Source organism: Melitaea cinxia, chromosome 17 (genome assembly GCF_905220565.1).
Source record: "Melitaea cinxia chromosome 17, ilMelCinx1.1, whole genome shotgun sequence".
Lineage (NCBI taxonomy): Eukaryota > Metazoa > Arthropoda > Insecta > Lepidoptera > Nymphalidae > Melitaea > Melitaea cinxia.
Window position 1 is genome coordinate 14,049,906 of NC_059410.1, and position 16,202 is coordinate 14,066,107.

Below are 16,202 nucleotides of genomic sequence, written 5' to 3' on the forward strand. Positions count from 1 at the left end.
AACCCGCAACCCGCGGCACAGAAAGCATGGCCACTACAAACTGCACCAACGGGCTAGTCAAATAAGTTATAGAAGACGACAGTTTAATAATATCGCTCTCAAGTAATGAATGATGTTTTCATGTATTAAGTAAAGTAGATAGATCCCGGAGATCCTGGTTCACGAATATCGGAGGCAACACGCTTGCAATGCTTCTGGTGTTGTAGTAAACGCTTACCATGAGGTAAGCCATACGCTTGTTTGCCAATCTATTTGTATATAAAAAAAGCCACTATCGCTAATCCAACAACAATATCAACAACAACAACGCCTTAAAAGACAAGACTTAAAGCTTCATACGCCACTTTGCTCTACCGTTGCACTGTAAGTAGTTAGTTTAGCTTTTAGCTTAGTTCATTATCCACCATAAATGTCAAAGTGAAAAATAATACGCAAGTGAAGTCATAAGCAAAGCCTTGTTATAAAATTAAATTCTTAAACCATCGAGGCGAACCCGACTCTTAAGGTATAAAAATCCTTTTCCGTTAATCCGCGTAAACAGTAACTTAAAAGCGATATTAAAATAATTCGCACATAACCCTTACAACTTTTAAAACATTAACGACATTTTCATTTATTAAAATTTAATGTATGAATGCGGTATTGTTGGATTGAATTCGTTTCTTATCCTAGTTAAATACATATTTGTATGATATTAACATTTATTAATTGAAATTGTTTTACGTATAAAAGGATGTGTATTATGCGGCTTCGATTCAAGTTAAAATGGCTTTTTGAATAAACACAGATCGTTAAGATAAGGATTCCTTTATTTAAGTAAAGTAAACAATAAATAAGAGTACTACCATATCTTATATATAAAATTCTCGTGTTAGTTAATAATTTGTTATGTTAGTTAACATACTCCTCCGCAACGGCTCGACCGATTTTTATGAAATTTTCTGTGTATATTGGGTAAGTCTGAGAATCGGCCAACATCTATTTTTCATACCCCTAAGTTATAAGGGAGGAGGGATTAAGGGGGTTAATATCATATATAGGAAAACAACGTTTGCGGGGTCAATACATAATATGTAACTAAGTAGCCGGGCTTTGCTGTCTTACCCGCGCTAATTTGAAGAAAATAAAATAGTCCCCTTCCTTGGTAGAAGATGGGCTATCCAACACAATAACAATTATTCAATTCGACCCAGTACTTTCTATCTATAAATAACGCGTTTAAACAAACGAACAAGCTTTTCAGCTTTATAATATTTGTATAGATTAAATTAGATTATGTGCTTAATCAACAGTCTCCAGTAAGGGGTGAATCCTGTTTCAGTAGTCAGAAATTCAAGATACAGATGTTTGTGACCAGTTGCTGTGACCAATGCACTGACCAGTCTTAAAATATAGGTCTTAAGTAGAATGCAATAGAATACATTTTATTGCGGACTACTTTGAAGAATTTAAATCCGTCATTTAAACATACTCACCCCCAATGGTGTAGTGTGGTGGATTAAGCTCCAATCCTTTTCCTACATGGAGAAAGATGTTTATGCCCAGCAGTGGGATATTACAGGCTGAATGCCGTTAAACATAGTCATAATGATTTGACGCTAAGTTGCGATCTCCTTTCGACTTCCTTTAGTATAACAGTGTTGTGTTTCTGTAGATAAGGTAACCAGATCCACTAGACCAATATTTTAACAGTTGGGTAGGATAGACCAGTAGTTTAAGACACTCCTAGTGTTATAAAAATCTGATCATCTAAGTCTATTTTTACGTAAAAGCTGACTATTTGTGTATCTCGTCCAATTAATCGCTATCACTCGTGTATGATTGAATCAGCCAGTAACATTCCTCTACTGGGCATAGGCGTTTTCGTCCATGTAGGTGAGTTGTAGAAGAGTGTGTATGGTACATATTTTAGTTAGTTCGATTAAAGTTAGCCCATTTTCTTTAAAACTGGGGTGTTTATTGGGTTATCTGGAAGAAATGGTATATTAGCCATAAGTCCGCCCATTGTACTTCACTGTCTGTAACTATCTTTATGCTTTGTTTGTAATATATTTGTGGTGTACAATAAAGTATAAAATAATAATAATAAAATAATAATTTATTGAAGTTATATTTGTTTTGGTGCGTTAGGGAAATATTATGAGAGTAAATTTTTGCGAAGCACACGCACACCGTCACGAAAACCGACACCTTGAAGTTGGAGAAGTCAACGAAAAATAAGTCAGCAACGTAAAACTGCGTAGCCAATAAAGTATAGCTCCTTATGTGCGTAGGTACATAAGTGCAAACTTTTTTTTAAATAATAATATTGGTAAGGAACTCATTATGAGCAAGCTTACACTAAGGTAGCTTAGGGAAGAAAGCTCTAATTGTACCCTTTAACGGACCAAAGACTTTTGATATTGGGATATTAATAAATTATTTTAATTCAGTACAAATATGACTTCTTATGTAGATACGAAATTATGGACTCTTTACTTGTAATTTAGTATATATCGATTTCATGCAATATAGTAAAATTACGAGGAAGAAAACCCACCATTAATCAATCTATAAAGATCTGTGTTGGTCCAGTGAACGTCGATTAGGTATAGCGAAAGTTTATAAGTCCAGAATCGGACGGGAACCTTTAAATTATCCATATACATATAATTATATGGAATGATTTTTCAAATTCAGTCAGTCAGTTCAGTCTATTGCAGTCCACTGCTGGACATATGCCTCCCCAAGTTCGCGCCAGACATCCCGGTTTTCCGCAATCCTCACCCAGCCTACACCAGTAATTTTACGTAGATAAATAAATATTTTTTTTCACTAATAAATTTTATTTATTTATTTATTTAGATCTTCGAATTCACAATTTTCTTAAATACTTTTTCATAAGTAATCATAGCAAGACAAAAACTATAATACTAATCTATTTTCAGGAGAGTAGCTTTGTGTAATAAACAATATTTTATTTATATAATTTCTAACAGTAGGTAATTAATCTATAATATAAAAATGAGTCGCTGAATGTGTTGCTAAGCGCAAAACTCGAGAACGGTTGGACCGATTTCGCTAATTCTTTTTTTTAAATATTCCTTGAAGTACGAGGATGGTTCTTACGGAGAGAAAAATTCAAAAAAAAAATTAATAAAATTAAAGAATCGACTGTTAGGCGATACGAAGTTCGCCGGGTCAGCTAGTTACATAAATAAAATTGTATGATAAATGTCATTATACCGAAACATAACATTCTTATTAATACATATACAGATTAACTGCTATGGAGTATTGTACACAAAATTTTCGTTTTTCAAGTAATTCTGTTCATTTAATAATTAAGTTAAAATTTGGCGTCCTATAGAATTAAATTGCCTTTAATTTATTTTTAAATGAGATAAACACATAACAATCAGTAGTTCACATTAGGAAACAGCGGAGATGCGGTTAATATTATAATCTATTATGTTGTTCTGATGACAGTAATTACCCAGTCTTGTAGTGAAAACACACGGAACGTGGTTCATTCGAACCGAACTTGTACAATATAAAATCTTTAGGTCGTAACTGACACTGGTCCTTTACAGATTTTCCTAATTTAGAGGAAAGGATTTGAACTAATTTTGTAATATAAAGATTTACATAAAAATATTTTTATATACAATATAGAAATAGCTTTATTATTATTTATTTAAAGTGTTTATTAAAAAGAAATTAATAGATCAAGCTTATTATTCAATGCAGCCTGTAGGATTATAGATGTGATAATGATATGTGGACTAAGCGGCGTGGACTTGTGGCGCTGTATTTCATGAAAGATATTACTAACTTTGTACTAAAACACAGTTTATATATTATTTTCAAAAGAATAACTGCGGAGATTCTTTCCGATTCTTCTCTCAGAATATACATGCCGGATTGATGGTAGCTTCACTTGTATAAATAATAATCATAATCACTTTTGAAAATCCGAAAGTGGTTTTGGCAAAGCCTATTTGAATAAAGTTATTTTGATTTGATTTGAATTATTTAAGAGTGAGTAAAAGATTAATGTTGATTTGATATAAAGAATAAGGTATTCAGTTCCTTCATCTACTAATAGATGGCGTTGTGCGTTCGAGTCAAAGACTAATGTACATAGTTCCTTCATTTACTAATAGATGGCGTTGTGCCGTCTGTTAAATCGCGCTGTCAAGAATAGTCGAGAATCATTGTATTTCACAGATGAACTTGATCTCACAGATGAATAGACTTCTGATTTAATTTTTAGTGATATTAAATGTTAAATATACGAGTTAAAATACGAGTAACAGAAAAACAATTTAAGTAAACAGAGTCTTTGTATGAATATGAAATGATAATAACCAATTTTTATAGATTAGTCATAAATTATAAATTGCACCGGTACGTTAATTTCTTGTTTTTAAAAATACGCTAAAAGATTAACGTCTCAGTTATCTTGACTTATGTGCCTAAACAAGTCCTAATATATCCTGCGTGAGAAATGTTTGATTTTCATCAATCAGTCAATACGTTTTTTATTACGCCTTGATTATTCTTTTTCGTGTCAATAAATATGCGTAGTTACTGAACTGCCAAAAGAAAATCAGAATTTCGAAACATTTAGGATTATAATCTACTCTTACAAATGGTTTGTAATACCTTTCTATTTACTCAAAGCCTTGCAATAAAATGAGCTACCAAATCTTTTTTATGATATCAATTTAAAGCTAATACTTCTTTACTTACTACACATTTTATTTCAAATTCAATGTAATTTATATAATCTTAATATATACGATAAATGGTTATTGGAATAATTATTTGAATATACTGACATAAAAGGTAATAACGCTGGATACATTTTATTCTGCAACATCTTTTGTCAGCTGTCATATACTTATTTTTGTAGCTAGATCGGCAAACAAGCGCACGGCTCACCTGATGGTAAGCGATTACCGTACCTTATAGACGTCTGCAGCACCAGAAGCATCGCAAGCGCGTTGCCGATCCCATCCCCAGTTCCCCCCAGGAGCTCTGGTCACCTTATTCACCAACAGGAACACAATACTGCTTGAAAACAGTGTTATTTAGCTGTGGTCTTCTGTAAGCTCGAGGTACTACCCCAGTCGGGCTGCTCCATATTTTGAGTGGGAAATTTCCTGCTGTGCCCTACCTCAATTACTTCCTATTAAACTTAATTATATACTTACTAGCTGACTCGGCAAACGTTATCTTGCCGCTAAACGCTATTTAAAAATAGGGGTTGGTGGTAGAAGGGTGAAAATTTAGGATTGTATGCATTTTTCAAGGCCAAATCATAACAAAATAAAAATAAATAATTTATCTAAATATTCAAAAAAATTTAGGGGTGGACTACCCTTAACATTTAGAGGGATGAAAAATAGATGTTGTTCAATTCTCAGACCTACCCAATATTCACACAGAAATTCATGAGAATCGGTCAAACCGTTTCGGAGGAGTTTAACTACAAACACCGCGACACGAGAATTTTATATATTAGATAAAATGGTCAAAACACTGACTTGATATTATAGAAGTATTCCGGTCGTTATTCATCTATGGATATTGGACTTGAATCAATAATTAGAAAAGAGAAGAAGACAGTGTCAAAACGGGCATAACTCAGCATTGAGGTTCAAACACGTAGGCCACGTCTATCGATAGATTATGATAATGATTCTATTACAATATTTAGCGCTACTATTTATCTTTTTTTTTTTGATGACTTGTTGACACAGAAGTCACAGCACTGGCCGTTGCGCTGGCGGTCGCGGGTTCGATGAGCGGGGCTCACGACAGACATTTGTATTGTGCAATATAGATGTCTATCGAGGTATGGGCGTTTGTGCTTAAGTATTGTGTATGTTTCCGGCCTCGATACAGAAAAAAATTCTACCAGGGGCCATTTTTCTTGATTAAATAAAAGAGAATTTAAACAAATTCTAATGTGGATTATCATAATAGCAGCTATTGATAATTGATCCAGTACTGATCAAAAGCTCCTTAGAACGTATCTAGAAATTTAATTCGATTAATTTAAGAGTACTTTTTTATTATGATATTTTGATATGAATTTTAAATTTTATTTTTAACTCCATATGTATTTTTTGCATTCAATAAATGTTAATATAAATAAAAACACACTAAAAATATTATTAGCTCGACGAGTTAACAAGCCCTGTGTACTTATTTCGTGAGAATCTCTTAAGATTTTGAAATATTTTTTTATGCTTTACCAGTTATAGTTATTAGTGAATTATCTTTCGTGTAGATAAAGTGTTATTTCATTATTTGAACAATTGTTTTTGACGTAATTTTAAGTTAAACCTAGTTTACTAAAATATGTAGATAGTAACATTGCTGTCAAAGATTATTTTTAACAAATATTATTTATGAACAATTTAGAATCAGGCCATATTTTATTTCAAAAATCATGATACTAACTTCTACTAAAACGAATTAACAGATCGTCACCGTTGATCGCGGCTTTCATTCAGTGCAACCAACATTGAGTTAAAATTCCGCGCTTAGATTTTTGAAGTAAAACCTCTTTACCCGCGCTTGACTTGGGGAGTAAGCTGGTTAATGCGTGACTAGAGAAATAAGATAGTGAAGATACAAAGAGAGACATAGAGAGTTACGTTTCGTGTATTACTTTAAAGGCAAGAGAGAGTTTTTCTTTTTCTTTCATAGCCAGTTATGTTTCGTAAATCTAAGACACAGTGTAGGCCTTATGGATCTAAAGAAGTTTACTTCAGTTGTGTAATCTAAAGCACACTCCTTTTTTATTCTTTTGCAAATGCACCTCGACTTATTTATATTAAATTTTCAGATAAACCATTATTGAGAGTACATAAAATAAAAGATTTGATAGTAGATAAAAGATAAGATGAGATAAAACGAATTATTTAACTGACCGCATAATATAGAACTTTTTCACGGTTATTTTTGGTGAGAATATGTTTCCTAACGATCAATTAGCCAAATTACAGTCAATTACAACGAGGCTATATTCGTCAATTACTTACGTTTTTGCCAAAAAAAAACACTGTGAAATCCACTGTCCTTAAATCGAAGTGAATTCGGAATAATAGACGATGAAGTTACATTGGACCTGATTAATTTAAAAAAAAAAGGACAAAAATTACGTCAGAGTAATAATAATTATCATGGTGTAAAAAACACACACATATATAAAGACGTCTCTTTTTATATATAGATAAGAAATAAGGCTAATTATATCCGGTTTTGGTTAAAAAAATACAGTCAAGCGTGTATTCCTAAGCTAAAGCTTAGATAAAAGATATATTTACATTGGTTCATCTTCTTTTTTACTCTGTTTCTTTTATGTCTTTTCCATTCTTTGTTTAGCTATAAGTGATGAAAAACAAGTGGACAGACCACCAGATGATAAACCTAGTTAATGGAAGTCTTCAACACGAAGAGTTTCTCACTCTTTACAGAAACACTCTTGAGAATTGTTTTATTTGGTCGTGATCTTCTATAAGACTTATTCAGAATTTGAGCAAAATATTTCATGCTCCATTCTGCTTTTACATCTTTAAAAGATAGTTTTAAAAAAAAGTTTAAACACAAAAGGCGGTTTTCGCTTTCCAAATGTGCTAAAAAAGAGTGAAGAAGCTACCAACTTACTAACAATAGTTTTGTGCATCATATCTTCCGCTGAAATTTCCAATTACGCGCCATCATTTGTGCTTTGTAGCAGACGATGCTCTATACTCGTATATATGTATATGACTATATACTTGTATATATTGTCTGTTATGTCCCATACAAGTAAATTCAAAATAATAAGTTTGCGGGAACCCTAAATATAACCAACTCATCTTTTTGTTAGAATAATTTACATAAATTACATAATGAGTATATTACATTTTTAATATATAACATATATACTGAAATTATCCTCGGAATGTTTGACGGGCGTGAGTTGAAAAATCCGGGTACATTTTTTAGGCAAAAAAATTGATGAGGTAATTATGTTTGGTAATAAATATAATTAAAGTATCGTCTCTATGGCGAACACATTAATGTTAGTTTGTATTTTTTTTTCTTCTAAAATTTTAAAATTTATGTGGTTTAAATTTTTTTATTTATTATGTAAAAAAGCCACGATAGTAAAAGCTTTTACAAAAATAAAAAATCTCCATTTACAGTATGACATTGTTGATTAGTTGTAAACAATCTATCAGGTTTTACCTGCATATTTTTCGATTTCTTTTCTTACCGTTCTGCTTTTAAAATTTAATTCTAAGTACAGTTTTTTATATATTAAATCAGTGCAAGCGGTTACCGCAGCCTGTGGACACTTGTACACCAGAAGTATCACAAGTGCGTTACCGACTCTACCACCCGCTGCCAATACAGAGCTTCTTACAGCTCTGGCTACTTTACTAGACCAGTATGATTTGACTGTTATATTCTGTAAGGACAAGGTATTTCACAAGTTAGACTATTCCAAATTTTAAGCAAGATATTTGAAACTACCTAACTTAGACATTCTTAGCGAGACCGAAATATCGTGATTAAAAAGCGGCAAAAAAATCGAATTGTTTTCTCTTCAAAAGATACTAAAAAGAATGCGACATAACAACAAGTAAACAAAAAACAAATTGTTTTTCTTTATATTACAACTACAGATATCTTTTCAATTTAATACTGTATTAAGTTTAAATATCTTCATAACCTTGAAAAAGTACCTTGCACCGGATTATCTTAAAAATTTTATTATGCACAAAATATCACAGTATTAAAAATATATAATTCATTCATACCTTTGCGTTGATAATCCCTTTTCATCAAATTTATCAAGCCGATTACAGAAAAATAATATGTTTATTTTATCATTGACTAAAGTGTATGAGATTAGAATGTACCTCACATACGAGATACTAAGAATATGATTACTTTTGACTAATTTTAGTAAAGCTAGAAATCGGTTGATAAAATAAATCAAAATCCGAAAAAGTTGTTTCATTATAATAAGTAAAATTCGCGTAAATATTAGAAAAAAATAGATTCCAAAGTTATCAAGCTAACTATGACTACGTAGTATATAAATCGAAGCGACTAACATCATTTATTTGATAAAAAAAAGGTGGCCAGAGCTCCTAGAGAGGGCCAGGCAACGCGCGTATGCTATGCTTCTGGCGTTGCAGGTTTCGTAGTCTATAGTGACCGCTTACCATCAGGTAGTCCATATGTTCGTTTGCCGACCTAATTGTATAAAAACCCTCATTCAAAATTTACAATGGTAAATTTACCAGTGTATACTCAACACAATGTTTTTATAGGGGATTGATTTCATTAATGAGCTATCATAAAGCAAAGATTTAATGCAATTATATATAAATCACTCATTATATTAAATGTACCGTGTGCTCCGCCTTGATTTGGCAGATAATTTTAACCTAAATTTAATTCATATAAATCAACGCCTTCACAGAACTAAATATCATTGCTTAAACTACAAATATAATTTTATAAAAAAATATATTTATTATTACTGTATTAGTTAGTATATACCATACATACATATGTATTTTAAATGAGGTAGGGCACAGCAGAAATTTCCTGCTCAATATATAAATCAACAACACCCATGAGTTCATGCCATTTTTGGCGCGAACTTGTCGAGCCCTATGTCCAGTGGACTGCAATAATCTGTTGTGATGATGATTATCATTATTAAAAAAAAATCTGGCTGAGTTGTAAATGAACATTTGATTTTTCTTGTCATATATTTATTTACAAAAGCAAGTAGTTTATCAGACATATAATTTTTTTTGGATCTAATAAGACGAAGTTGTTGATAATAATTATGTGTTTTTTTACAATTTTTTTTTTTAGTTTTAGGTCTAAAATACCATACAACCTTAAACAGTCATAATATTATCAGTATAAGAAATATAATGTTTTTTTTTTTTTTTTATTTAACCTTCCTAACATTAATTTTTAACACAAAAAAAATTTTAAAAAAAGGTTAAAAAGACAATTAATAAAATTAACATTATAGAAACAGACTTGACAATATTTACATTAGTTTTTCGCAAATGCATTTTTATATTATAATACCTTCGTACGTGACATTTCGTCGTTATACTGTCAGTAACAAATATCATTCCTTACACATATATTTTTTAATACGCACAAATAAATATATTCATTGAACTTTCAGTTAAAATGTAAGCAAACAAAGTCGTAGCATGTAACTAGTGTTATCCTTTAACTCAGGTTGTAATTCAGATTTTCGCTCGCGGCTATTTTTGAGTTTAATTCAAAGCCGACCATTTCTCGCCGCGAGCCACTAACCATTAGCATATTACGTCAACACTTACAATGAAACATTACTAAGGCGGTGTCTGTTTGTTAAGCACAGGTATATTAATATTTTTGAAACTTAATCTATTCCATTCTTACATATAATTTACTAGCCGACTTCTAAAAATGAACAGGTTCAAAATTCATCTTTATTTTTTATATGTCACATCAAACTAATAAAACTGAAGTAGTGCTCAGCGGGAAAAAAGAGGGGTTCATAAATAGAGTACATTTCTAATTTAAGTTATCGGCTCATTTGAATCTTATTACTTTTAAATTGCAATTTTATCTTAAATACTTTTTGCTTAATATCTACCGACAATCGACGGTTCGGGCGGGAACCGAACCTGTGTCTCCGACTCTTTCTTGATATGATATTAGAAAATGTTTATAATTCCCTAATGTGTGGCTGGCACAAAAATAAATAATAAGAATTTTATCTTATTTTGTACACAATTACATAACAGTAAAAAAATTGTGACGTTTATTGCATACAAATAAAATCAAAAAAGTACCTAAGAAAAAAAAATTAAAACAATATAAATAACGACTTTCAAAAAATGTATGGAAAGTAACCACGAAAAAAAAACGTGACATGATTTATATAATTATCGAATAAATCAACAAATTTATCTATTAAAACATAAAACAAAAAACAAAAATTCAAATTTCGAAAGAAACAAATATTGGGCAAAACAAAACTATATTAAGTCAAAATAAGCGAAGTCACAGATGTTGCTAGTTTTAAAATAATATATTAAACGTAAAATATCTTTACAGAACATCTCAGATAGAAGAATAACTTTACAAGGCAACATTAGATTTATTTTGAATTTATCACTAAACTATCGATTGTGAATGTTTTGAAATTTGATGAAATATCTATATTTTGAGTTGATTTCATTTTATTACGAAGACTAAAGCCTTTGTTTCTGGCCTCTATTACGTCAATGTTAGTTATTTCTTGTAAAGCTACTAGCCTTTATATCGTAATATGGCCACAGTAAATTAGCATGTCGCCTTTGGCGAATGCTAGCGCGACCCCATCTCGCCTCACCCAGGCGCACGACTGCTCACACGTGATGGTTTTTAGTCAGTAGGAGTCTGACATAACCCTCTGGCACCCCCGCGCTGGAGAGTATCCTTGAAGGATTTTCCCCACGTAAAAAAAAGGTTTGCATCTAGAAATAGACTGTAAGAAACTAAACGGATGTATAAAAATATTGCATGTTGTTACCTCTTGTACTAATGTTTCATATATTGTAAAGTTAGGTATTCATGTTTCACTTATGTCAACGTGGGTTGGCGGATAATCAGCTTTATAAAGTAAAGATAAGGTGTCTATGCTGACAACAAAGAACGACAATTCCACGTACTCTTGGAAGCACCATACCACAAAGACATACATACACTTAAACAGAAACAGATATTTTTAGAAATACAAACATCTACCCCGCCTAATTGAAGTCATAAGCTCCGCACCAAATACAATTATGATACTTTCAATATCATAAGTGAACGTAAAAGGCTAAAAAAGCGTATAGTGGAATGCATTGAAAACCCATCGTAGCCTATTACGGTTAAAGACGCTTCGAAGGTGATGACTATCGCGTTGACGATCAAGGGCGGGTCACAGATCGAATTCTTTTCGCCACGTGCACTTAAGTAGCTTACGTCATTTTATGGTTTCCAACTGCAGAAGCGCAGAAGGTTCTATTAATGTAATGATTTTTTTGTATTTAATAAGAGGAGAATGTTCTAAATTCGAAAATTTTTGTGCGAAATTCAGTGATCAAACTATTTTTTTTTTTGATTTTTTTTTAAAAGAAGATTATAAAATTGAATCTTTTTTTATATGTGTGTAATAATGTCTTATATGTGTATTCCAGAAACGCAGAAATTTTAAATCAAGTTTTTTTAATGGCGATATTAAAGAACCCAAGAAATTTCTAAATTTTAATGTGCTTTTGTTTATTTCAGAAACGAAAAAGGTCCTTGAAGGTTTTGTAATTGAATATTTGCTATTGTATTTAGTTATAAAATGCAAAAAAGAAACCTGTAATAAAATAATAAAATAAATATTAAAAAACTTATTTAATACGTGGGAAAAGGTTGTATGAAAATATAATGAAATAGACTTCAGTTAATCAGCGCATAATGGAAATTGAGAAATGTTAAATAAATTATTATAACACTTAAAGCGCATAATTTATAATTCTACAATTTACTGCACTGGACTGAGAAACTTTTTATTTCTTTATTTGTTATTTTAAGGACTAGGTTCTAGGAAATAGTTACTATATATATTGCTACCACATTCGCCGGGTCAACTAGTAACGACTAAATTGATCCAACACACAATATCCAACAATAACATTGCACTAAAAATATTAGCAAATTAATACACTCGAATTTTATTACGACAGTAATTACCAGTTATATATTGCAAATTGAAAACCTTGAACTCTTATTTATGATAAGATCGTATATAATTTCAATATAAAAACTCAATATACCATCACAAAACTACTTAAAGATCCCCCACTAATCACATACCTTGTAATAGCAAATTACATGTTAATTATAATTACACGTTTTGTAAATATAACCAGTTAATTACATAAAATGTAATTAATCAAGTTCAAATAGATTTAAATTGTTGCGTCCGATGAGATAGCTCGCGGTTATGCAAGTTTAGGTCATAGAATCAGTGGATCATGCACTGGGAACTTAATATGCTTTCAGCTTACACGTCTGATACTAGTTTGAGCGCATGGTTTTGACTAGGATTTGATTCATTTAATAGGTACACTTATGTATCTTTGTATAAATATATAAGACATGATTTATTTTGTGTTTTTATATTCACGAGTTTAATAAATTTATTTAATTTATATATTTTAAATTATTTTTAAACTCTTGCTACTGGATAACGTCTATGGGAGTTATAGAGATAAGAATAGCACCTAGTGTTTTAAACATTCTTCCGACACTCGCAGATATATGAATACATATTTTGTTCCAAAAACTAATTGTCGGACAAACTCAGCTGTGTGAGTCTAAATTTTAATCTAAGATTTAGTGTTATTTTTTTATTTTCTATAATCACATTTCATTTTATAATAATAGTTATTAAATTATTTTAATTATCCTTTATTGTACACTAAAATTAAAATGATACATATCAATAATAGCTTAAGATAGTTACAGGTCATATTGTACAATGAGCGGACCTATCGCTGATTAGCCATATGTTACAGACAATCTTAAAAGAAAGAAAAAAAAGTGATGTTGAGACTGGTTAAGTAGTGTTACTATATAATAACGTTATATACAAATATCTACATACAAACTCATACAAAATACTTTTTATACTTCATATAACTTGAATGGCTGGTCTGGAGTCCGGTCTGACTCAGTCAGACACGGAGGTCTAGCTCAAACGAGGCACAGTGTAAAGTGAGTCATCGTGATGGTTGACGTGTCCTGTTCGTATTACGCTCTCACTAAAATATAGATTTAATAGCTGACCCCGCAAACGTTGTTTTGCCATATATTTTATTAACTTCCTCAATCCCCCCCGTTATAACTTAGGGGGATGAAAAATAGATGTTGTTCGATTCTCAGACCTACCCAATATGCACACAAAATTTTATGAGGATCGATCAAGCCGTTTACGAAGGGTTTAACTACAAACACCGCGACACGAGAGTTTTATATATTAGATTTTCAACTTCAAGGGTGGAAAAACATAGCATACGGTTCGTCTGGTGGTAAGTGGTTACTGTAGCCTATGAACGCCTGTAACACCAGAAGCATCGCAAGTGCGTTGCAGACCCTACCCTCGATTCTCCCCAGGAGCTCTGGCCACCACAGGAACACAAAATTCCTTGCGAGCAGTAGTATTTGACTACGATCTTCTATAAGGTTGAGGTACTGCCCCAGTCAGGATGCTCCAAACTTTTAGCAGAATAGTTCCTGTTATGACCTCGCTCAATAAAGATGTAGTTTGGATTCTATCATTTCTATGAATTATCTAATTCTAAAAAGAACGCGACTTTATACAATACAAATACTTATTTAATTACATCAATATTTACTTTAGTATCTTCAATATATATACAAATAAATATAATTTGAGTGTCTGTTTGTAATATTAAAAAAATAACCGCTTTTTACTAAATGCATATGGACGTATAAAAGGTACATATACCAAATTAACGTTTTTTTAATATGATTTTTGTCTGTCTGTCTGTCTATCTGTTTATTCCGGCTAATCTCTGAAACGGCTGGACCGATTTTAACTGGACTTTCACTGGCAGATAGCTGATGTAATAAGTTCTTTTATTTTAGAAATTCATTTATTTTATAACTCTGCGAATTCAACAATAACTTTTTTGTCAAATTTCACACCCGTGAAATCTCGGATACATCTGGTCAGATATACGATTCATATTACGGAAATTAAAGTACGTATGTTTTGTGAAATTGTAAAGTAATACTTAACATTTTAACTTTAAAAGCTTTTGAAATATATAATGACCTTCATTGAATAATATTCTATCGATAAAAACGAGTTCGTGAACGCACCATGACAAATGAATGCATCTAATGATATTTTTTGATAGTTAAATAACGAGGCCGACCTAACATATAATAAATTAATAATATTAAGATCAGGAGCTACAGTTAAAAAGCAAATGAATAAACATTCATTATTAATTAAACCTTTGTTTGTGAACGCGTGAATCACGAGCTTTGGAATGGTCTGCGATAGTTATTATAGTTATACTAGCTGTGCCCGCGGCTTCGCCCGCGTTGAAATCAGTTTGTCACAAAGTTTTCCCGGCAAACTTCCAGTGAAACTCTCATCAAAATCGGCTTTGCCGTTCCGTAAACCTTCCTCTTGAAGGCCTCTCTCCATTTGTGAAACCGCATGAAAATCCGTTAAGTAGATTTTGAGGGAATCGGTCACATACGCTTTTGGGAACTTTGTTTTATAATACACTAACTGTTGCCCGCGACTACGTCCGCGTGGTTATGAAGATATGCATTACTATTAAGATGCTTAGCGCAAATTATTTTTTTTATTTCACTCACTTGAAATGCTTATCACTCTGAGTAACTTTTTAAAGGCACAATTTAGTATAGTTTAATAGTTATTTTTATAAAACCTCTCTATACACCACATTTTTAGTTTTATTTTCAGGCTGCAGTATGAATAACCTATCAGGCGAACTTGTTGCTACTGTATATGTTTCATACAAACTATCAACCCCAATTAAACCCCCTTAGCGGTGGAATATCGCAAAATCCGTTCTTAGCGGACGTCTACTAACTATAATCTACCTCCCTGCCAAATTTCATCTTTGTCCATCTTGGATGGATGGACCATCCAGCGGTTTTTGAGTTCTCGTGATGTCAATCAGTGACCTTTCTCTTTTATATATATATAGATTACGATGTATTATTTGGACACTTCCTCGCCATCTATAGAGTATACATTTTAAATTTCAAGTCTCTTACCTTAATAACATATGACTATCATATAAACTTCCAACCCCCGTTTTATCCCCTAATGGATCGAATTTCGTAAAATCCGTTCTCAGCGGATGTTTACGCCCTATAAGGAACCTATCTGCAAAATTTCAAGTTTGTAGCTGTTATAGTTTCAGAGATTTCGTGATGAGTGAGTCAACCTACCATACCCCATTTAAACCCCAAAAGGGAGTTGATTTCTAAAGATACATTATTTGAACACCTTCTCAACATCTATAGAGCATACATTTTAAATTTCAAGTCTCTTACTTCAAAAACATAGGTCTTTCATACGAACTTCTAATCCCCGTTTT